The sequence below is a fragment of the Ascaphus truei genome, chromosome 6, assembly GCF_040206685.1.
Source record: "Ascaphus truei isolate aAscTru1 chromosome 6, aAscTru1.hap1, whole genome shotgun sequence".
Taxonomy (NCBI): domain Eukaryota; kingdom Metazoa; phylum Chordata; class Amphibia; order Anura; family Ascaphidae; genus Ascaphus; species Ascaphus truei.
This window is the reverse complement of record NC_134488.1, coordinates 96,897,246-96,922,368: the sequence shown is the minus strand read 5'-3', so window position 1 is coordinate 96,922,368 and position 25,123 is coordinate 96,897,246. Positions and strand designations below refer to the sequence as shown.

Below are 25,123 nucleotides of genomic sequence, written 5' to 3'. Positions count from 1 at the left end.
CAGAGCATTTCACACCGCTCACTCTTAAGTAAACAATATAGATAATTGTAATTGTCAAGTGTTAGTTATTAACACAAAATGAGTGCTACCTATGTACAGAAGTTAATCGTATTAACAATTGAATGAACATTTACAGAAGTACATTTAGGGTGCACATCACAATAATCATTTTTAATTTTATGAATAGATATAGTGAAAAACCAAGGTGAAAAAGTTTCACTTTTTCACCTTGGTTTTTCACTATATCTATTCATAAAATTAAAAATGATTATTGTGATGTGCATCCCAAATGTACTTCTGTGAATGTTATTAAAACGTTGTTATGCAATGTTTTTCTTATCTCCTTTATTTTGAGGAGTAATGGTGTACCAGCATACCATCATTTGAACCACATTTTAGTGAGTGCATGAATTGTTTGATACTTTTTTCAACACAGTTAATACTGCTTTTATCACTTTTATTCACTCATCTGTGCTTTGATCACTTGTTCACTCCATTGCACGGTTCTAGAGGCGGTTACTCATTGGCAGCCCAGAGGAGAATTAGTTCTTCTTTTTATTTGCGCTTCTATTTATTTGTTCACTGTGAATATGTAATATATCATTGTACGTGATTAAATGCCCATATTACTGAAAGTGTATTTAAAAAAAATAATTAGAATAAATGCACCAAAAAAAGTGAAATACTATAATTCCCACATGAATTAAGCAAATATGTGGCTACTTTTCTTTTTTGGAAAATGAAGCCCAGTTGATTTTTGTACAGTACAGGGCCTCTGAAACATGGAGGGTTTATCAATCAAGTGTTTTTGATAATCTTATCCCACCCTTCCTGTTACAAACCATCTTTAAAAAATATGTAATTAAATAAATATGGATTATTCAATAACTATTAAAAATACTTTAGGTGTTAGATTTTGATACAAAAAAAGGGGTTGAGCCCTTAAACATGTCACTAGCATTAACACACTGGTCCTATGAGGCATAGTCCAGCTAAGTGAGTCTGCCTCTACACGTCTAAACCACGGCAGTGCAAGCTTCTATTTTTATTTCATGTTCGGTGGAAAGGAAGCACATGGGCGGCCCAGTAATAACTGCTCCTGCTCACAGAGACCAATAGACAACATTAGTAGCAAAGACATTCACTTAAGAACCCCAGTGAATATACCATTTTATTGCATAAAGTCAGATCTTGTCTTGTATTTCTAGGGGTAATTCTACATAGTCTGATGCAGCCCCGTAAATCCTTATTGAGCTCATTGGGATTTCTTCTCCAAAAACAGACGCATCGGACAATATAGAATCAAGTCCTTCATCTTATCACCTCCGAAATTACCTAATGAAAAATACAAATACTTTTAAAGAATGTTTTTAAAGTTCACCATGAAAATGTTTGCAAATATTGTTATTTGTAGTTTAGGTTCGGTTTTACTGCTCTTCTCTGCTTCGTGCTTTTGCTTTAATTTATGTCCTTTTCCACACAGGCAACATGCATGGATACATCTGATTGCTTTGTCAAAGAAGTGAAGCAAATAAGATTTACATTCACTCCCCTCCATAAAAAATACCTTATTAAACCCCCCCCCCCCTAAAATGTCATACTTTTTAAAAATACATACATACATACATACATACATACAATTATATATGCTTATACTATAACACATTAATGTCATTAGATTGATTTGGCCCCATATGAGACAGTACCTTTAATACAGTTGATTAACATTGCAGGAATGTACTTCTGTGTTTGACTTTAATTCAAAAGCTTCACACTACACATCCTTCTATATTGTCCAAAGTGTCCTACCGGACCTTTTTTTTAGCCAAAAATAGATTTAAAATGGGGTTTTTCGTCTAAAAACGTCCAGTTCAGAAAATATAGAATAAGACCCTAAAACAAATAGCTTCCTGATTAACAATGGAAAAATAACAATGCAAAACTGCCTGACAACGTCAATAAACTTAACATGCAAATAAATAAACTCCCATAAAATAAGGAAGCCACACGCAGACATTGAAGTTAAGAGGCACTAATGCACCAGACTTGTTTAGCACGGTACATTGAGAAAGAATAAAATCTAAGTATTCTACCAGGGTAAACAAGATACACCTGGAAAGCAAAGGTAACACATTATAAAATGTCATTCTTTGGAGAAGTGCCTTCAATAGCAAGAGAAACATGAGGATTATGGGGGAATGAGAAATGTATGAAGAAATGACATCATCTCACATACAAACAACACCTGTCACCATCAGTGATATGAAAGAACATGTTGGACTCAGACGATTTATTAGTCATTGAGTTTTCAGTCACATCTCGAGAGATCAACAGCTCACAGGTCTGTATATACAGTTCTATTGACCCAATCTTCTTGAAGAGAGGCCAATGTTCTTGAAGCACAAAGTAACAGCAATTAGCTAGGGCCTAAACTTTAGCACGCCTTAACTCCCTTTCAAGTTAATAAAAGTTAAGGCGTGCCAGAGCTTAGCAACCTTCAGTGAATCTGGGCCACAGAGAGCAAACTCATGAAAAAACCGGGATAAAAATCAGAAGAAATGGCGGTACAGATTTTCAAGAGGAAAGAATTCAAAGTAGCAGCACAACTTGAGTGGTGTCCAAATGTGCGCAAACTGCGCGGTTTAACCTGACGAGGGTTGCCCTCGTCCAGAGGGTTGCCCGCCCCCCCCCCCTTCCCCCAACAAACCTAGTGCTTGTTTTTCTACTCTACATATGATCTATTTTACCGTGCGGTTTGCGCGTATTTGGACTCCGCCCTTGTTGCGCTGCTACTTTTAATTCTATCCTCTTGAGTATCTGAAAACAGCTGATTGCTGTAGTAGAGATTGCACGGGGAGAGAAAATGGCGTATCTGACATACACGTTCAACAAGTAAAGAGAGTGCTGGCTTATATGAATTACTGTGAACAGATTTTCATCAAGGGTGTGTTAGAATCACTGTGGTGCTTTAGTATGCACATTCCCAGCATTTACAATGTATGAGATAATTACCAAAAGGGCATATGTCTCTGAGATACATACCTCAGCATTTCTAAACATTTCACACCTCTGTTTGATCTCTAAAGTTCCTTTGAAGTTGTTGTAAAAATGAAATGTTATAAACAGTACATCTAATTCCTGGGTATATTATCAAGTGATGTGAGGTTATCATGCCCATGCAAGACTCAAAGAGGCAATCCATGACGTTTATTTTTTCTTCATTTTTTTAAATACAGGATTGAGCAGTGGGTCTCCAGAGCTGGACCCCATTCATTTCAGCTCGGGACCCCCTGCTTCCGGAGATACAAACCTCCGTAGTGGTGCTGGTAGCCACTCCAGAGTTCACATTATGGCTGCTGGCCCTGCAGGCCAATAGGGAGCCGTGACATCACCCAGTCTGTCTTCCTATTGGCCCAGGAGATACCGGCACCGCCTTCGGAGGCAAGTATCTCTGGAAGCAGAGGGTCCCCGAAGCTGAAATTAATGGGGCTCAGCTCCGGAGACCCCCTGCTTCAATCCTGTATTACAAAATAAAGAAAGGACCTGCCCTCCCCCCTGAATCTACACAATGGGACGCCCTAAATGAAGACCTTAGTTGTAAATGTAATTGTGAATGTAAGAAAGTACATGTAAAGATTGTGGAATTCCCCCCCCCCCCCCCCCCACGTGTATTATGCAAAATAAAAATATTAGGAGAAAAAAAAAAATGCTTGGATTACTCCTTTAATTATTCCTGGGTAAAGCATTCACGAGTGTATCTGCATGTCTTTCACAGATCCCAGAAACCTACTGCATTCCCCCCATAGTCACGTCATATACTGGTTACACTGCAGAGAGTACCGAGTACAGTACATGAAACGTAGTACACTGAGCACGTGTCATTTCGTTTTCTATCCATGCTGCTACTTTTTTACCCACCATAAACGTAAGGCATCTGGTTCGTAGTTAATCTCAGCACTACATACAGAGTCAATAACTAAACTCAAGCTGAGGAGTCCAAAAGGACAAAACAAATAACTTTCAGGTGCATTTCTGATTCTCTACTTCTTTATTGGAAGAGTTGCTGTAAAATCCATGCAATACAGCACACACAGGAATTAATGTATACATTGAATTGGTAGCAAAAAATAACAGTCCAAGGCTGCTCATAAACATGTAATTGCGAAAAAATGCTTATCTGCATTTGCACCACTATATCAGTGCTGCTCAAACTCAGTGCTCAAGGGCCACCAACAGGCCAGAATTAAGGACATCCATACTCCAGCATAGCTAGCTCAATCAAAATGCTGAAGCAGGCATATCCATAAACCTGGCCTGTTGGTGGCCCTTGAGGACTGTGTTTGAGCACCCCTGATCTATATGATACAGGTGGGGGTGACACGCCAATGTACCAATTAGTTCTTTGTGTTTGCAGTAACTTGCATGGTGTAGGACAGTGGTTTTTTAACAGACTGTAAGCTCCTCGGGGCAGGGACTCCTCTTCCGAAATGTTACTTTTATGTCTAAAGCACTTATTCCCATGATCTGTTATTTATATTATCTGTTATTTATTTGATTACCACATGTATTACTACTGTGAAGCGCTATGTACATTAATGGCGCTATATAAATAAAGACATACAATACAATACAACAGGGGTTCCTATGAACCCTTGGGTTCCCCGGGCATCCATAAACAGTTCCCTGCAATTTTCAGGTAATTTGAAAGTAGTACCAAATACAGAAGAATTAACAATGCATCCGATATCTGACACTCTATTAGAGAGGGTTGGGGTTCCATACAATGCATCTGATCTCCGACATGCTATTAGAGAGGGTTGGGGTTCCTCAGAATCTCACAATATAATTATAGGGTTCCTTAACCCATGGGTGCGCAAACTTCTGTTGCTGCGCCACCCTGCCTCCACTCCTGCAATGCTCACGCCCCCCCTTATCTCCCTGTCGGCGTCAAATGATGCCGTGGGGTCACGTCACCGCGTTGTCATGGCGACGGGCTTCAAATGACGCCACAGGGTCATGCGACGTCACATGACCCCGCAGAATCATCTGAAGCTGGATGAACCTCGGGAAGTTCAGTAGAGGCCCGACGCGATCCCCCGCCATTTAATTTAAATGACTTGGGGAAGAGCATGGGGCCTCTGCAACCGCCGTGCCCTCCCAAAAAAATCCTGCGCCCCCCCGGTTTGCACACCTCTGCCTTAACAAAAAAAAAGTTAAAAAAAAATAAAAATAAAAAAAAAGTTAAAAAAAACACTGTTTTAGGGTTTTATGAACTTTCTTAAATAACAATAATAGAAATGGAAAAAATAGGGGACAAAACTTCAGTGAGGACAGGTCTGTGTGTGTTTTCTATGCGTTTGTATAATATGATGTAGATGATTGGCATTTCCTGCTTTGGGATCTTTTGGCGCCACATTGTACTATTTAGGTGTGTTTTTGCGGATAGTGTATACCTGATGAAAGGTCCATATGGAACCTGAAATGTTGCACTCTCCACTGCTCCTTCAGAGAAATGGAAGTTATGCATTAAAGCTGCAGACCAAGTAATATCCTACATCTGATTTATTAACAAAAAAACACTTCTGTACTAGAGAAAATACTTGTGGCATTTTTTTTTTTTTTAAACCAGTCTGAAAGATATTTTTAATCTATTATAATGTAACAAGCAATTTTTGCTTCTATAGCAACCATTTACAAAGTCACATCCCCTTCCACTTCTGAAACAGGCTCTGGCACGCCCCTGTTTGAGCCCTGCCCTCTCTCTAGCAGTGCACCAATTGTATCTAGTGACTGCCTGGTCACATGATCTTCCCCACAGAACTTTGCATCTTTGGTCCTCTTCTGCTGCACTGACGGCCATTTAGTGAACCCGAGCCGAATCTTCGCCGATCGATCAGAGGAGAATGGGTCGATTGGCAACTTGGCTAATTACTTATTGTGTGGACTGTATTGATGCACATATTAAAGGGGGGGAAAAAACAAACAACGGCAGCTTGGACTGCTGCTTTAAGAATACTGTGGGTAGAGTGCTACTTTGTATCTCCTTTTGAGGATTTCTGTTTCTATTAGCATTTTCATGAACTTTCTAAACCCACCATATTCTTATAGTTCAGGCGACAGTAACGCGACGCGACCGATGACGTCAACCGTCGCCGAAAGTTGTAATTTGATTTTTAGCGACAAGGCCAGTGACGTCACTAAATGGGGCGGGCCGCGCAATTTGATTGGTTTAAAGACACTCACATGTGGCGACTGTCTCTAAAAAATCAAATTTACCCGGTTCCAAAAAGTTTGGTCGCGATGTCCTTGCGACGGAGTCCGTGTATTTGTTTCGGAGCGCCGTCGCGTCGCAAGGCACTATACCAGAGACTCCCACATCCACCACCAGTTTAAGTTCTTTCAAATCTAAGGCTGTCTCACACTTTAATCTGGTCTGTAATTGTTTCATACGCTCATAATATATATTTTCTTTAACTGTGCATGCAATGTCTTGTATATAATGTATACCCTGTTCATTTATGTAACTGTACTTGTAACCATGTATTATTTGTTTTACTCTGTGCCCAGGACATACTTGAAAACGAGAGGTAACTCTCAATGTATTACTTCCTGGTAAAATATTTTATAAATAAATAAAATAAGCGCAGCCTTATTGTGATCGTTTGAATCCCTGGGTAAAGTCACACAAAAGTAACCAATATTCAACATGGTGCTGCTTCATGTTAACTGGCACCCAACGTGTCCATTGTCCTAATGACAATGCTGGCTACATTATTACATGCTATAAACGAAAGCTATCTTGCTGTCTGGCTTATTTTATGTTTTTTTGTTCGGTCTAAATATAACAGTGGAAGAATACCATTGTGGTTAAGGCTTAAGGCTGCGCTTTATAGTCCCAGCTACAGCGAGACGTCATCTGTCACCGTTGTAATAGCGATTTAAGCTTACAGTGTAGGAGACCAGAGACAGCGACCAGGGGCGTGGCCGTGAGCGGTTCGCCATCATTGGCTGAACCGCTCATGTGCCGCCGACGTTACGCTGCGGTCACCGAAAAAAATCAATTTCCATTGACTTCCAGCGAAGTTGGTCGCGCATGCGACGGATTACATATACTTGTTTTGGCGCTACGCAATGTCGCTGTAGCCGGGACTATAAGCGCGGCCTAACCAATTGTGTGCCCTAGGATGTAGCTACTACCGTACGTCATGGGGTTTACTAGCTATGTCATAAATCTACTTGAATGTTTTTGTAGGGGAGAGAGTACCGCCCTTCTCCTCCACCTTCGTTGTTCCGCCATCAGTGACGGAGAGATCACGTAACCGTGAGTGTTGGAGGGACTGTGCCACTCTGCTGCCGCTGCCCCTCCAGCACTCAAAGGCTGAAGTGGGTATTCCGAGTGTCAGACCAAGTGAACGGGGTGCACGGCAGCATGGGAGGTGTCTTATGAAGAAACACTTCTTAATCAATATGGATTTGTCTTCATGTGCACTAGGAGCTAGAAATGGATTGTATAAGTGTTATCATAAATAATATGTATGTGTATCTTTATTCATATAGCGGCTACAGTTGTACTTCGCGCTTTACAAGAGAAACAATACAGGGAAAAATAGTACAATAAATGCAACAAATTAGATTAGACAATAGGAAAGGAAATCCCTGCCTCGGAGAGTTTACAATCTAAAGTGGTATGTGAGAAACTTGCAGAGAAAGCAGTTGAAGGAATAAGTGCTGTAGATGGCAGTCATTGTAGGAGTGGGTGTGGGACAGTAGCCATGAATCTAGGCTAATGAAAGGCTTCATTTAAGAGAGGAGTTTTAAGGTTAGGTGGGGAGAGAAGGTGCTTGGTGCAAACAGAGTTTGAGGGAGTTCTACAGGCAAGAGGCAGTGAGGGAAAAAGGATTAAAATGAGAGAGCAGTAGAGGTGAAAGATTTGCGTAGAACACAGGATGACGTATATTATAGTGCACTTGTAGCAGACAAATATTACAGTGGTTCATAGATAAATTCATGGCATGACATTGCATATCCAGCTGCACTAGTCAAATATTTTTTTTTTACTCGTCACTCTTTCAAAGCGACAAATCATGCTGTCGCCTCCTAAATTCCAGTGACAAAAAAAACTCTACTAAAATTTGACTTGAACACAAAAATATTTCCAAAAGAAAATGGATTCATTCTGATCCTCTACCTCTCTTGGGCCCAGATCTAAGCTTCAGCATTCATCCATATGAATAGGTGTGCTAAAGCTTAGCACCGTTTTGTAGAATTGGGCTTTGGATTGCTCTTGCTTCCTATTGCAGGTCACTTGAACAGCTGGAGAGGTTAATAGACACAAAAAGAGCTGCCAAAACCATCCACAAACAAGTGCAATATCAAGTTAAAACCCAGGCCCCCACACAGCTGATCTACAATATCAATGACATAAATAATATAACTTACATTAAGATAAAACACAGACAATAACTACAAAATTAGATGGCAACAGATATTTTTGCGTATAATGGATTTGACATACATAACATTGAAACAAACAGGACACCGGGAGTACAGAAACCTCAGCAGTGGGCGGCCGACGTTCATGCAGGCCGAGACGCAAAAAGCAATATGGCAGCTCTGGAGGATGCAGTCGGCTCAAGCCGTGCAGGGGTGTCAAGCCGACAGCCGTGAAAATCCAGTTGCTATTTGCATAGAGGCGACCGGAAATTAATTCCACTGGATTAAATTGTACTGTACGGAGCAGTCAAAACCTCAGAAGTTTCTTTTCCAGATAATGTTATCTATTTAGAACTCTCATGGTGGTCCCCTAAAAGGTATTCCAACCTATAAAGCCACACATATATATAATAGTTTTCTTTTAAGGAATTATACTTACATTCACTTTTACAGATAAAATGTTAATTCAAATGTATTTCTGTTTTGAGTCAAATAATTCTTATTCTATAAATAATCAAACAGATAACATTGTACCAGTGTGTCTGATTAGAATTGCATTACATAGGACTGGTTAAAAATAAAAGCCTATTCATTCCTCACATAAAACATAATCTCTAGAAGGATAGCGATTACGTTGAAAATCGCTTGAAAAATACTGTTTTTTCCCTGGTACAGTATATTAGGCTAGCTTTGGATATGGTTTATTATTTTCAACATGTTTTTCAATATCCTTATCTTTTAGAGGAACTACACATTTTATTTTACTTATCCAGATAATGACCATATAATGTATTATAAGAAAGGTATACGAACGCAAGAGACGAGGCAGAACCCACAAGGTTATCATTGAAAAGGCTTACATAGAGTTATCTAAAATACAATCATCAAAACGAGATCCAGTTAATTCTTCTGTAAAAGTTTCATGGGACAGGTTTGTTAGGGCTATTAGAGGCTCTTTATACTACTCCTGAGTACTTTGAAATACTAGAAATCAGCACAATACAGGAGCTCCTCACTCTTGCCTACTCTATGATTTTACATGGATATTCATTTATTATTTAACATTTTAATTCGGTTTTTAAGTGATGTATTTAAAGTTACGTTTTATTCCTACAACCCACTTAAGTGCATTCAAAGTGAACACTGTTTATTTTGTTCTCTGTACTGCGCCCCATCGTTCTTCCACGTTATATTGACCTGAATTATTAATAGTGAACCTAGTGATAGCGATTATCTATCCCAAGAATAGGTGTATTGACAAGTTTGTTTACCTTAAGCCAGGGGTGCTAAACGCCAGTCCTCAAGCCCCCCCCCCCCCCCCGGTCAGGTTTTCAGGATCACAGCTTCAGCACAGGTGGCTCAGAGGCACCGATTGAGCCACCTGTGCTAAGCTTGGGACTGATTGAGCCACCTGTGCTGAAGATGGGGTATCCTGGAAACCGGACCTGTTGAGGGGGGCTTTAGGGCTGGAGTTGAGTACCCTTGCCTCAAGCCACTGCAAGGTTACAACATTGCCTTTAGTGAGCTGCCACATAACTTATTACCGAGGTCAGACAACCTTTGCTCTGTATACAAGCCACAAACATTTATTACATCTCCTTCATTGCTCTATGAGCCAGCAAGACATTTCTATGAAATGCGTCACACTCCAGTCAGACACCGAAGAAGCTAAGTTGCAGATGGACTATTTATGAATCTGAACAACCTTATATCTCTTTTGCCCTGGGAAGCTGGATATTGTCAGCTTCGCTTGAACCCGCAGTGCACAATGTCCCATAAAAGGTCACTGCATCGGTCACAGCAGGTAAGGTATCCCAGGCTTCAATTACCTTGCAGAAGGGATCAATTCGATACTGCTTTGTAACATGCTTTAGTAAATTGTAAACTTGCAATGTACAATTTAAACCAGACTGAACTGATGAGACCATTTTCTAAATGCGATTACAATGTCATTTCCAAAGCAATGGGCACTCACGAGTTGTATTCCCATGTCATAATGTCACCCTAAGGCCATCTTGAACTATTTATAAAATCGAATCCAACCGTCTCCCCAGCGAAGATTTGCTGATTAGTTAGAAGTACTGTATTCATCTTACTAAATATGGTGAGAAGATCCAGTGAATGAGACCATCAACTGTAAAGAACTTAGTTCAAGACATGTTGTGTATGGTGTTAAGGATGTTTCTCTTACGTCCTAACTACCGTATGGTTTTATACATTTATATGTTATTTGGGGCAAATCTTGAGCAAAGAATACATGTGTGTCTTGTCGTCAATGTATCCAAGTACTTTTGCTCCATTGTTTTCAGCATTTTTACTATCTTGCGATTGGAAGATCATAAGGAAGTGTTTCCTAAAGCACATATAATGAGAAGTATCAAATTATACAGCATGGCCTTTTCTTTGTGGCAAAAACATCTGCTCAATTAACACGTTTCTATGATACAGCACAACTAGGAGAAAAATATGTCGAGGTGCATCAAACCCCATTTTACTTTAAGACATTAACTCTCTAGTGTTCAGATTTTAGCTTTTAGACCTCAAGATGCAAACTATTGTTTCTTGAATATTAGTGAAAGAAGACTGCATGTTATAAAGCCAAGTGGTTTTACTTTATTGCTCCTATATACATTTCTAAGTAAGCCTACACCTTAAAAGCAAAAGAACAAAGGGGGTGCAGCTAGTGAGGTATGTATTACAGTCCATTTGTATTGAATGTGACATGAAATGCTATTCACTGCTTTTATTCAGGAATTAAGTAATGAACAAAAGATCTGTTATTGCTTTGGATGCCAGGTGATTTTGTGGTCTTCAATTCCATTAACACAGGTTTGGAGGAAGAATGTGTTAAGTGTCTAATATAATTAAGAAGCATTCCTCATTCAGTCTGCAAATTTACTCTCCCTTTCTGGAACAGAAAGGGACCTTTTACTGACAGCAGAATTAACACAATTTCTTGTTCAGGGAGAATACTTTTCATGGAAATGCATAATAGACAGCTCATAACATGACACTCTTTCAACTCAATTCTATTTTTAGAAAACAGATCACTTAAAAATAATCCTAACAGACCCTTGCTAGGTCTGCCATGTTGGTTAGATACAGTGCCATTTCATGCTGCTTTCTTCTCCTACACAACTATAACTTTGAGTCTTTCATGATGACAAAGGTCACTATTTGGGGCACCTATAAAAATGTTTAATGAAATGCTGTTAAATCTGCTTTTTGACATGGGTACCCAAAAGTCCTGATGCACAAAACGTCTCTTTAATTTATACGAATGTATCACATATAAGATGGAAACTAGGGTCCTAAAAATGAGCTTCGTGTTAATAATGTGCAAGATACTTATTTTATTTATATTATTTTATTATTCAGAGGCAACTAAAAGTAAAATACACAATGTGGAAAAGAAATGGGACAGCACGGGTTTTTAGGGACACAACTGATGTGAACTGAATGTATCTTAAATGTGTGTGATTATACTAGCTTTGTAATAATAAAGATCCCCCTTCAACTACAGTTATAGAAAAAATGCCTGGTTGCAGGTGTGAAGGAGTGAGATTTCCCAGGGGAAGCTGAGCACTGCCGCCAGTAACTGACACATGTTTTGGACACAAGATGACTGGCAAATACCGTATAACTAGTTGGTGGAGGCCTTGATACAAACCCCAGCAAGGAAATGAGCTAATGCTGCACATAACAGCTCTTGCAGATCAGACATTGCACTGCTAACACTGTGCTGTGCAGGGTGACCATTCACAATAAAGTCTGCTTAATGGGTGCACACAATCAGACGCAACTCTATCATGTATAACCACCACTAGCCATATTCAGAGATGCATTCACTTTACACAATCTGCCACCATCACGGTTCAATCATAATTGTAATAATTATAGATATGCCTATTAAGACAAATTCAGACACTGCAATCACACACAGCTGACAGCTTAACATGGCATATTTGACACGATGGTGCTGAAGTGTGTATAATATTATGCTAGATATCATAACTGCATGAACAATTACAATTGAATATACATCAGTGACCTGATCATTTGCAATGATTGGTTACAGCGCAGAATGCAGCAGTGATCCAGCCAGCAGTTCTGGTGATAGCCCAGTTATTTAACCAGGTTATATCCACACGAATGGTAGATAAATAGCACGTTTACCTGTTCACTGCACAGGAGCTTTTGCTTCGGGATATTCTGATTTAAACTTGTCCAGCAATATAAAAATAAAAAAATACAAATTAAAAAAAAAATAGACAAAAAGGTGCTGATTCCCTATGTGGACCGGTTTATAACTTCTTACATGAATGGCACCGAGGATATGAAACCGCCGGTTTGGAGATTGCTCTTATTTATGATTACGTGTGACAGACGCAGGTTGCTGTGGGTAGAGATGGATGGAGGGCAGGCACCGCGTCTAGCTCACCGCCCCGAGGCCGCCGCTGCAGCCCCTTGTCCAGAGACACAAGCACTTCTTGCGGCTCCCGTTACTAGGGGGGCCATTGAGCGCAAGACGGAGTACCCGCCCTCCGCTCTACCTTCAACCAATGAGGCGAGACAAAAAGGCGGCTGGTGGGCGGAGTTGACGAGATTGACGTGTGAAGCGGTCAATAAGGCAAAAGTGACAAGGGATTGCGGCACGGGGACGGTAAAAAAAAGGGGAGTGCAGCGCGTGACAGCTTCACGGTTGGGCGGAGTTTGCGCGTAGAAGAGCGTGCCTGGGGGAGGCAGGGAAGAGACGCAGGCGGCAGAGCTAGTTCGAGCATTTGCCACCGCAGAGGTAAGGGCACGAGGTCGTACACATCTGTCACCAGCGAGACTGACACCGCCAACCTATTGTCATCGAGATATTGAGATAATAAGGACGCGCGGGCAACCTGCTGCGACAGGTGTGCGCGGCCAAAGGGGCGGGGAGGAACACTGAATGGTAGAGACAGCCTTCGGGCGGCGAAGTGCCGTGTGAAGCCACGCCCACAGCGGCTCCTCGCCAATCCCAGAGGCTCGAGTGCCGCTGTGAAGTAAAAGTCGAAAGGCGCTAAACCCCGCCCACTGCCATGAACTAGTATAGAATGCGAACATAGCGCTGTGAAGTTAAGTGGGCGGGCCATGTGGGTGGGCGGGGCCACGGCGTCTGTGTGGGCGGGACATTTGGTGTTTGAATGCACTGTATTGTGGAGCAGGGGGACGAGGGATATAATGCTGTCATTGTGTGGCGGGAGCCTGTGCAGGGTGGCTGTCTGGAGACTGCACACTACTGGTCAATTATTGGCGACATCACTACATTCCTTAATCATGATAATGAACAGATATTTTCCAACATAAAATTATCTTCCTGGTTTTTGGCTCATTCACCATTTAATGTTTTAGCTGTCTTAACCCTTTTCCTGCCAACGTATAAAAATACCTCCCATAACTTTCTTTCGATAACATCTAGAGCAGGGGTGGCCATCTCCACTCGTCAAGGGCCACCAACAGGTCAGGTTTTCAGGATATCCCTGCTTCAGCACAGGTGGCTAAGTCATTACTGAGACACCTGTGCTGAAGCAGGGATATCTTGAAAACCTGACCTGTTGGTGGACCTTGAGGACTGGAGTTGGCCAGCCCTAACCTAGAGCGTCGTGACCTGTATCAATGTGTTTGGCTTATTAAAATGTACGTTTGCACAACCGGGTTCAATTCCCGGTGTCGGCTCCTTGTGACCTTGGGCAAGTCACTTTATCTCCCTGTGCCTCAGGCACCTTAAACAAAGCTGCACGGTGCTGGGGCTGTGTCTGCAAAATGTCTCTGTAAGGTTACGGCCCCAGTGCCTGCGCAGCCAAATTTCCCGGTCTGCAGAGAGCTGCAGGGGGAAAGAGAGAGGGGGCACGGCCGTGACGTCACCCGGCAGGTTCGCCCTCATTGGCTGAACCACCGGGGTGTGCGGCCTAGCGCTCCATTGCTAGTTCCCCTCACCATTTTCATGCAGGCTGGAAAAACTCACCACGCAGTGCGGCGGCCCCCCCCCTCGCAGCGGCCTCCCCTCGCAGCGGCCCCGGCCCCATCGAGAGGCGGCTCTTGTCCCTGCAGCGTCTGCCACAGCAGTAGCCAGCGGGTACCTGGCCTAAAGCGCTACGTAAAACTAGCAGCGCTATACAAGAACAATTATTACTATGTAATGCAGGGGAGTGCAAACTTTTTCAGCTACGCCCCCCTGCCTGCTCCCTCTTGCTCTCACGTCGCACCCCCCCCCCTCACCTTGCTTTGTGGCGTCAAATAACGCCGCGGGTGACATCACGTGACCCCGTTGCCATGGAGATGGACGTGTGACGTTACTCCACATGGCACTGCAGCGTCATTTGATGCTGCGTTGCCATGGCAACGTGTCCCTGCAGCTCTTCAGAATAGCGATAAGTTAGTTGCAGAGGCCTCACGCGATCCCCCAGCATTTCATTTAAATGCCTGGGGGAAGAGCGCGGGACCTCTGCAACCGCCCGCGCCCCCCCCCCCAGACAAATCTCGCTCCCCCGAGTTTGCGCACGGTTGATGTAATGGATATCTCACATGCAGCTTAACTAGTCCAGCATCTTTTAACATGAATTGAAACGGCTGAACGTGCTGGTTACAAATATGTATTTTATTTTTCTCGTGATTCATATTGGATCTAAGATATCTTTTATTTTTTGCAAAGACCTTAGACCAGTGATTTTCAACCGGGGTTCCATGAGCACCCCTCAGATTCTGCGGCCGCAAGGTGGGTGGGTAGGAGGGAGAGCTGGGACAACTGTACCAAGCACGTGGCACCCCACATAGCAGTGACCCGGCGGCTCCCGAGCTCAGCAGCAGCCGCCCAGTCACTGCTATCCTTCCTCTCCCTGCTGCGGTCGGCGCCGAAAGTCGTGTCAACTTCCGGCTGACAGGAGGGAGAGGAAGAATCAGGTAAGAGCGCGCTGTGAGCGTCGGCCGCTCCCTTAAAGTGAGTGTGTGAGGCATAGAGAGGAGGGAGGGGGGGGGGGCGTGTGTGTGTGTGTTTTGAAACCCACTGCCTTAAACTGAATGTTGACACTATTTTCACCTTTCTCTGATAATTAAAGGGGGGGATTCAGGAATGTAGGTTCCCATTTGAGGATGATCCTCAGGTAGGTCTGGGTACTGTCACCAGACCACCATAATATGCACATATCATTTTAATGGGCCATCAATGATAACCCCAGGTTAAGCGCTGGTACTCTAGTTGACAATTTACAGATCAAAGTCTCTAAAAGTGGGGTTATCTAAGAGCAAACACAGAAAACCTGCTAGGGCAGTCTAGCCTGATCCCAAAAATAGTTTCAAGTTAATAAACCAAAACCATTTATTCTTAAGGTGTAACTTGACTTCAATTAACTTTTTGTATGCCAGGTTATTAGAATTCTGAATATTTTAATGGTTTTAGCAAGACACGCCCCAAAAAAGCATTTTGCCTTTAAAGCAATAGTCCAAGCTGACGTTTTTAATGTTTAAAAATGTTTCCCCTTTAATATGTGCATCAATACAATCCACACAATACGTAATTAGCTAAGTTGCCGATCGATTCATTTCCTGTGCTCAATCGGCGAAGATTCAGGTCAGGGGTTCACTAAATGTCTGTCCGTGCAGCAAAAGAGGACCAAAAATGCAAAGTTCTGTGGGAAGATAATGTGACCAGGTGTCACTAGATACAATTGGTTCACTGCTAGAGAGGGGGCAAGGATCAAACGGGTGTACCAGAGCCTGTTTCAGAAGAGGAAGGGGGTGTGACTTTGTAAATGGTTGCTATAGAAACACAAAATGCTTGTAACATAATAATACATTACAAATGTAATTTAGAGTTGTTTAAAAAAAATGCTACAAGTATTTTCTCATAGTAGAAAACTGATCTATTAAAAAACACATGTAGGATATTGCTTGGTCTGCAGCTTTAAAGCAGCACTCCCGGAAGCTCGTTTATTTACTTTTTGTAAATTGATTTTTGAACATGATTTGAACTGAGGGATCCGCCAGAGCTGGACAATTCTAATGTCAGCCCTGAGATCATACTTAGGCTGGGGCCATGGTGCCGCACACTGTGCAGAGGCGTCCGCACACTGTGCAGAGGCGTCCGCACGCTGAGCGATCAGACTGCCTTAAGGCAGTGTTCGCATTCATGCAGTATGCGGGCGCGTGAAACTGATTTCTTGACGCGACAGGCCTGTCACGTGAGCGGTTCAATAAATGAAGGGCGAACCAGCTCCGTGACGCCCCTAGGCACACACCCCCACGGCCCGTCCACCATAGTCGGGAAAGCACCCGCGTCACACGGGTCACTTCACAGCCTCCGCGTGGGCAAAGGCACCATGTCCCCAGCCTTACATGTGCCAGATTTCTACTTAAATTTGAGGAAAACAAAATGGCCACCAAACAGATTCCTATTGATAACTGTGGATGCCATCTTCAAATAACCAAGAAGTCCAATGGCAATGAAAACTTCGGGAGTCCCCGAAGCTGGAAATAGATAAGTTCAGGTTTGGAGGACCACACAATTTGAACCTTGATTAAAAAAAAATCTTAAGTACATTTTTGGGTGGATTTCTGTCCCATGAAGTAGTCGCCATGACATGGTGCCTGGCACTCTTAAGGGCCCCATGACATAGTAGCCACGTGATGGGCTTTCTGCATCTTTCCCAGGGGAGATCGCATTCTGCCCTTCTGTGAAGTGCTGAACTCAATCTGGCCGACAGAAACGAAAGAGGAGGCCGCCTCTTCTGTTCTGTCATCAGTGATATCGCAATCACATGATCGCTCTGAGGATCAATCAAATCAATAGCAGTTTCGGCTGACCGAGGTGCAATCGTCCCTTCAGTGCTTGCAGAAGAAGCGCTTAGGTACAGTAGGAGCAATTAGGGAGGAGTGAGACACATACAGTATTATAATGAAATGTGCAGTATCAAATTCTGCTTTTCTGTCCATTACTTTTGATTTCTCTGAATCAATCTGCTAGGAATGAGCTGGCATAAGGTACATCTGTATAGCGATGTCTGTTAATTATTAGATTATAAAGATTCAGTCTTGCACACCATAAATCACACAGTAGAAGCAAAATACTTGCTTTTTTTTGTACCGGTGCACCTTGGTTCAGGGGAAAACCTGTCTGGAGAATTCCTAAGTATACGGAAATAATGGGAAATCCAGGGCAATATGGATTGGAAATAAAGATTTATTATGTCAAAGGCCTTTGACAGAATAAATCTTCATTTCCAATCCGTAGTGCCCTGGATTTCCCTTTATTTCCTTGTTAATTATTAGAAACATAGCTATTTTGTTTCTTGTATTTGATGCAGGCACAAGAAGATGAGAAATGGCATGTATAAAAGAAAACTGTCCTTTAGCTTGATACATACTGTACAGTATATCTGAATACATACCTCCCAATAGCCCACTTTTCACTGCACAGCCACAGTTTTTTCCTCTTAGCTCCTGGGCATGGGCAGGCATAACTTATTCCGATGCATTTTATTGCAGATTCAATTTAAAGTTGTGTTATTTTACGTTTACTCAGAAGTGACATAATGATTGCTAACATTTTTAGTAAGATATACATTTGTATGGGGGTTAATACTTGGGATTCCAAAGAGGCAATTTTTTCTTAACTGTTTATATTTTTGTTGCAGAATTGGAACTTGGGAGTAGCTCTGGCGTCGCCTCCCCCTATACCCAGCACTATGTTAGAAACAGAGGGTGTCCATGGAGCTAAATATAGTGCTATTCAGCTTTGGAGAATACCCAGTTCGAATCCTGTAAAAAAATAAATATATATGTATTTTGTTCTGGACCAAGCACACCCTGATAGATGAGTAGGGACAGGCAGGTTAACTCAATCCCATATATCAAGCAAGTGAACCTTCTTACTTGCTGAAGTGTTTATTTGGGGCAACAACATACAAATAAAAAGGGGGGGAAGTACTGGGGGAACACTGGGACATAAGAGTATTGGAGGGGAAGGGGAGCTATGAGGGACGTGGGCTAAATGCAAGATATAGGGATAAGTAAAAATCAGTAACTTTACAAGGATAGGAGAGATGTCTGCTCAAGATTGCTGCTAGTACTAAAAGAAAGCATGCTGGTCTGGGCTGATGGGAAATTAACTGGGACAGTACCACCTGGCAAGGGGAGGGGGAGCAGTCCATCCTGGTAAAATGCAGGGGGGTTGCCAAGGCAACTGGCTGAAGCCAAGAAACCCCAAAGGGATCACAACATTGCTGCAACAGCTAGGCTGAGGAGTGCTGGACATATATAATAAAAAATTAAATAAAAATTCAATAGCTTAATTGATCGGGATTGGTGCTTTAATTTTGGCTGTAATGCATTAGGTGCTGTTTTCAGATTCTGTAGGTTGAAAGAATAAGTTATGCGATTCTGTTTATAATGTCACTCCACACTGGGAAAAGTAAATGTCAGATTCACTAAAGCATTAGAATTTTTTTTTAAATCACTGTTTCTGGAAGATGTAACCGCCCCCCCCCCCCAAAAAATATGAATTCATTTATAAAAATGTTTTACAGGAAAGCAATTCATTGAAAGTTACCCCTCGTTTTCAAGTAAGTCCTGAGCACAAAGTTAAGATGACAAATACATGGCTATATTAAATGTATAGGGTTATACATTATATATAAAGACATTGCACAAACAGTCAAAGATAATATGTTATATATGTATAAAGTCATAATAACACAAAGTGATAATTCATGCTGGGGTCATTTATTTCTTGCACAGAAAGAAACACTTGTGAAATGTCCTGGTCAACCAAATGGGTAAGGGGGACCAGTTATTTTATTTAAACAGGTCAAACATCCTTCAGCTGAAGACTAAAGCTACAAATGATACTATAATAATAGTTTGCAATACAGAAGATGGCTGCAATATTCTGTAGCTGTCAGCTTATAGTCCCGGCGATGGCGACGCGACGTTGCGTCAAAACAAATGTATTGCATCCGTCGCGTGTGCTAATAGTAGGCGCGACCCGACGGCTTGGTTGCGATCGCTGGAAGTCAATTCAATTTGATTTTTTTCAGCAACCGCAGCATTACGTCAGCGTCGCCGTGACTATAAGCGCGGCCTTATGGACAAATCCTGGAAGCTATTGTTGCCATAGGTGCTAGGAAAATCAATACAGGTCAGAAATGTCTGTGGCATACAATGCATCAGGTTACCTCTGCATAAATCCTATGTGAAATTAAGCCGATTAAGATCCAGAAATGAGTACCCCAGCATACCTCCACATGTACTGCCCTTCTGTTCCACCAATTATAGTCAGATATTGCTGCCATGTCTCACCAGCAGATGGAAAGCAAGCTGCCAAAGTTGATTTATTTCTTGTTTTTCATTTTTTATTTTTTTGGTTATTGAGTTTCCACCTATTCATTGGCATTGGCCGTTACTAAATGTTATGTGAATGGTAGCAGCCATTTCAATTCCCCAGTAGTTACATTTCAGCAATAAGTCATATCTCTGGAATGCAACTACAGAAAGGGTCGCCTTGCTAAAACCAGCAGAAAAAGGACTAGAGTTGTGCCAATACCTCCGCAGCGTTTTTTACAGTGTTTTTTCTTCTGAATGTTGTGGTTTTGTGAACAATTGTTCGGGAATGCCCAAGAAAATAGATTTTACTGTACAGTAATACTGTCACCAGATTCCAGGAAAATTTAACTACTTCTGCTAGGATTGAGCCCAAATGGCAGTATCCTAGGGCCGTGTGATCTCTAGTTACATGGCCTTAGTTGTGTGTAAACGCTTCGACAAATTTTGCATGAAAACATATTGGCAAATTTTGACTGCTTTGCGAACTCTAGAGAAAAGATTTCACGTATCTTAAATGGGATTACTTAAAGTTTTAAGACCTGGTACTAAAAATTCAAATGTTCTGCTACTTGCTATAAATTGCTGTTAATCTTTACATAACACGCATCCCCCTTTGGATATTTGTGTGTAATCAAGGAGCTACTATGCAGAGATGAGCTAAGTATATAAAATTACAGGAATATTATTAATGAATTACATTGAACAAATGCCTAAAAAAACAAATACAAACCGGCGCCTAAAAATGTCCAAAGATAGTCTATTGGGGATCCAATTGGACCGGAACACACAGATCCACCTCCAGTCTTGTACTTCCAAAGTTGTGACCACGACCAGATGTGACGTCATATGTGGAATCAAGCAAAAAAATAAATCATAGTGCAAACAACTACTAAAAGGGACATACAGTACAAACACTAGACAAACAACAAAGACAGATACAGGCAAGGCTGACAAATGAAAGAGCCAATTTTAATACAACAAGTGATTACAAAATACAGTTGAGAAAACAACAGCAGGCAGCTGGTCCGGTTGATCTAAAACCAAAATCCTACTCACGACAAATCAGAAGTAAATGCGCAGTGGATTGTGGACATAGGAATGTAGCAGCTTGTCCACCAGTGGCGTCGGGCTGATTTGAAAACCGCTCCAGCGCTGCAACACCTCCTGGTTCGATCGATCGCTGGAGGTGTGCTTGGGGGCAAATCCTTTTCTTACTGCTACAAAACGGATACGCGTGACACGCAGCCTGCCAATGTTCGTGACGGAAGCTCAGGAAGTAAAATCCAACGCGTTTCGTGCGCATGCGCACTTCCCTGATTAAGTGCGCATGCGCACGAAACGTGTTGGATTCTACTTCCTGAGCTTCCGTCACGAACACTTGCAGGCTGCGTGTCACGCGTATCCGTTTTGTAGCAGTAAGAAAAGGATTTGCCCCCAAGCACACCTCCAGCGACGGACGATCGAACCAGGAGGTGTTACAGTGCCGGAGCGGTTTTCAAATCAGCCCGACGCCACTGGTGGACAAGCTGCTACATTCCTATGTCCACAATCCACCGCGCATTTACTTCTGATTTGTCGTGAGTAGGATTTTGGTTTTAGATCAACCGGACCAGCTGCCTGCTGTTGTTTTCTCAACTGTATTTTGTAATCACTTGTTGTATTAAAATTGGCTCTTTCATTTGTCAGCCTTGCCTATATCTGTCTTTGTTGTTTGTCTAGTGTTTGTACTGTATGTCCCTTTTAGTAGCTGTTTGCACTATGATTTATTTTTTTGCTTGATTCCACATATTACGTCACATCTGGTCGTGGTCACAACTTTGGAACTACAAGACTGGAGGTGGATCTGTGTGTTCCGGTCCAATTGGATCCCCAATAGACTATCTTTGGACATTTTTAGGCGCCGGTTTGTATTTGTTTTTTTGTGTATTATAGCTGACTTTGTTTTTGGGTCAGCATCTCTTGGCAGCCTTGCCTTATTATTTTAAGGGATCTAAGTGTTTATATTGTTGTACACTAATAATTATTGGTTTAGTTCTTAGCGGTATTATCACCATTTTTTTTTCTCTATTGAACAAATGCCTGCTAACGTTTGCATACATTTTAGCATTTGCCGCACTCTGTACATTTGTATATAGACAAACTGGGTCTTGGACTTTAAAAAAAAAAAAAATGATAATCCAAAAGAACTACCAGGCAATGAAAATGTATAGCAGCCCAGTTCCACCTGTCATAACAGGTCCATCATAAAAGCACAAGCATATAACAACATTAATGGGGCTTATCGGCCATGTTCCGGCTTGATATTTCTTTGTATATGAGCTGTGAGAAGGAGTAGTTTAGTATTAACATCCCTGCCTTTTGAAGTGGATGAAAACAGTTTGGATCTCGGTGTCAGCACCTTGGACATGGGTAAGTCACTTTACAGCACCTGCCTGTGCCTCTGGCATAAGAAGGACATTGTAAGATCTACAGGGCGTGTGCACTGTATACAATGTCGCAATGTTTAGGAAAACAATATTAGGATAAATTGGAGCAGGCTTCCCACGCTGGGTAGAACAATCCTATGCAAGGCAAAAAAATGTGCGTATCAACCATGGTAGATATCCAAAAATGATAACTCCACGTTAGCCCTTCCTAGCATTGTGTGAATAATGACATTGCCCAGGACAAAGGGGGACATTTGTTGATGCACGCAGCCAGATTTACTAAGGCACCCGAGGTTTTGCTTGTGGTATTTGTTTTTTTTCTTCAAGGTGCAGTCCAACATAGTCGGACAGTTGAATTTATCAAGGGCTTCTCAATGGGGAAGTGTTTGCTTTATCCTTCTACCACGGAACCAATACGGTTGTGGGGAGTCTGGCTGTACAAGCACTTGCTGATCACACAGCGACACCACACAAAAGGGAGCAGCCAGAGGATATAAACCCCTCCCAAGTCTACCTTAAAAAAACACTTATAAGGTGCATGCTGGGAAGCAAGGAGCATGGAAGCTTGAACTGAGAGCTCTGTGCCTCACTCCCTGTTTTTAAAAAAAAACGAATAGCAAAACTGGCAAGACTTGACTAAAAACACCACCTTATACTAACTAAACATCCAGGATGTCAAAAAAGATAGCTAAAACCCCTAAAAAGAAGGGGCTCCCAGAGTATTTTGGCAGAGCTAAACCGAGCAGGGCCACGGCGGCAATGGCACCCACCTCCCGCACTGGATCAGAATCGGAGGAGGAGGGGGATACAGGGGAGGATCAGGGTCTTCTGCCGGTAAGACGCTGCGATTTTGAAAGACTATATACAGACTTAAAATCCATGTTGCAGGCTGAAATTAGAGCCCTGGGAAAGGAGGTAGGGAGCCTGGGGGCAAGAACGCAGGAGCTTGAAGTGAAGGTGGATGCTAACGCCAAGGTGGGCCTGCGCAATACAAAAAAGACAGCGGACCTGCAGGCGCAAATTAACGAATTAAAAGACAGACAAGAAGACGCAGAAAACCGCGACCGACGCAATAATATCCGCCTACGGGGCGTCCCAGAGACTGTGGGAGACTGTGAGGAGTTCGTGGCGCGGTGGCTCGCCCATATGTGCCCGGATTCCCCGCAAGATAAACTGGGAATGGATAGATGCCATCGGGCGCTCCGGTCAAAACCACAACCAACAGAACGACCGCGGGACATTATAGTGCGGCTCCATCACTATAAGACCAGGGAAGCGGTGCTGCAGCACGCAAGGAATGCACCCCTGAGAGAATTTGAGGGCACCAAAATTGCAGTATTCCAGGACATTGCCCCAATTACATTAGCCCGAAGAAGAGAGCTGTGGCCCATAACTAAATGCCTCAGGGATAAGGCCATCCGCTACCGTTGGCTGTTTCCCTTCGGGCTGATGGTGATTAAAAATGGACGCCCAATCAGTATGAAAGCCCCTGGAGAAGGTGAGGCGTTCCTTAAGAAGCTGGGGCTGCGGCTAACCCCCACGGCCTCCGAGACGGAAGAGCCGGCCCCGGGACCATCCTGGACCACAGTCGGAAGCACAGCTGATGAAGGGGCCACTCTAGGATGAGGAAACGTATACTTACTATGTTTCACCACAGTTTGTGCTTTAATAAAGTTGTCAGTTTAATGTTCAAAAAGTCAAGAAATATATACCTTTGCCCTGGACTAATGGACCTTGCACCCCCCCCCCTACCGGAGCTGGTGTATGCCGCATACCCGGGATGTCGGGCACCTGTTAAAAAACTCTTTTGGACTTACCTCGTGGAGATGGCAGGGCACCCAAGATGGCGGAGATAGCGCAGGCACCATGGAACGCAGAACCAGGAAGGCGGGAAGATCGAGGTGAGCGGGAAGCCAAGTAGATGATGCGTCCGCGTCGGTGAGTTGTCAAATCCAAAATGGCGTCCAGAGGAAATACGTCACCGGAAGGGGCGGGACCCGGAGCGGCCATCTTGGAGGTGGCGAGGAGCAGAGGAGATCCTGGCCGCGACGTCATCTTGAGGAGCCGGAAGCAAGCGCCGGCGAGTGAGGGAGCCGACATTGAGAGGCAAGGACCACCGGGAGCAGCGGAGATCCCAGACACCTGCACACAGACCAGGAAGCCGGAAAGAGACGGCGACGGAGCACCACGCAGGGATCGACATGGACTGCACCGGCGGACAATAAAAGAATCTCTGGTGGATGTGATTCATTACGGAGCTGAGGGGGGCAGTGGGGAGAGAGCTCAGTCAGCCGGAGAAACAGATAAGAGGGGCACGGGTAGCGCAGATAGGGTGGGTAATAGAGGGGAGAGAGGGGAAAGTGAGGTGGAAAGGAAGGAGGGGGACGTGTAATAGGGCGAGATAGGATAGGGTAAGTAGATTAAGTAGGTGGTTTAGGGTAGGTGGCTAGAAGGAGGGAAGTAGTAGGTAGATGGGTTGGAGGAGGGAGCGGAGAGGGGAGGAGTAGGGAGGTGAAGTAGAGAGGAGTAGGTAGGTTATCGGGAAAGGAGGGGGATGTGAAATAGTGGAAGGTAAGAGAAGGTTAGCTTAAGAGAAGAAGTTCTGGAAATGTTGGAGAGGGATCAGAGACGGGGAAGTGGTTAAATAAGAGAAAGATAGAGGTGAGAAGGTAATACACACACAAGAAGATAGAAGGGAGGGAACGAGAACCTGAAGTAGATCAAAAGGCCCCAGGTAACCAATATAGGCTCGATTTCGGGGCGGTCGGTTTATCCCTGTATATGGTGGTCCCGCTCATTGAGGTCAACAGCCACTGAAAGTGGAGGGATACATGGGTCCAGGCCAAGCAAAGGCCGGAGGCGCCACACAGAGACACAGAGGCGGGATTATTAGCTCCAATTAGGGGTACAAGGATAAT

The 25,123-nt window shown here is 43.1% G+C and overlaps 2 protein-coding genes across 4 annotated transcripts in view; one reads left to right on the top strand and one right to left on the bottom strand.

Annotated features, from left to right (window-relative positions):
* LOC142497458 (myosin-10-like) overlaps positions 1-12,980 on the bottom strand; it is a 148,021-nt gene extending 135,041 nt beyond the window's left edge. Inside the window, exon 1 of the mRNA XM_075605270.1 lies at positions 12,610-12,980. The gene's annotated coding sequence lies outside the window, so the exon portion shown is untranslated. The remainder of the gene's footprint in view (positions 1-12,609) is intronic.
* MPV17L (MPV17 mitochondrial inner membrane protein like) overlaps positions 10,045-25,123 on the top strand; it is a 40,160-nt gene continuing 25,081 nt past the window's right edge. Inside the window, exons 1-2 of one of the 3 annotated variants that reach the window (XM_075605277.1) lie at positions 10,045-10,237; positions 21,219-21,682. The gene's annotated coding sequence lies outside the window, so the exon portion shown is untranslated. Of the gene's footprint in view, positions 10,238-13,069; positions 13,229-21,218; positions 21,683-25,123 lie in introns of those variants that run through there. The other 2 variants (XM_075605276.1, XM_075605274.1) reach the window with 2 other exon arrangements.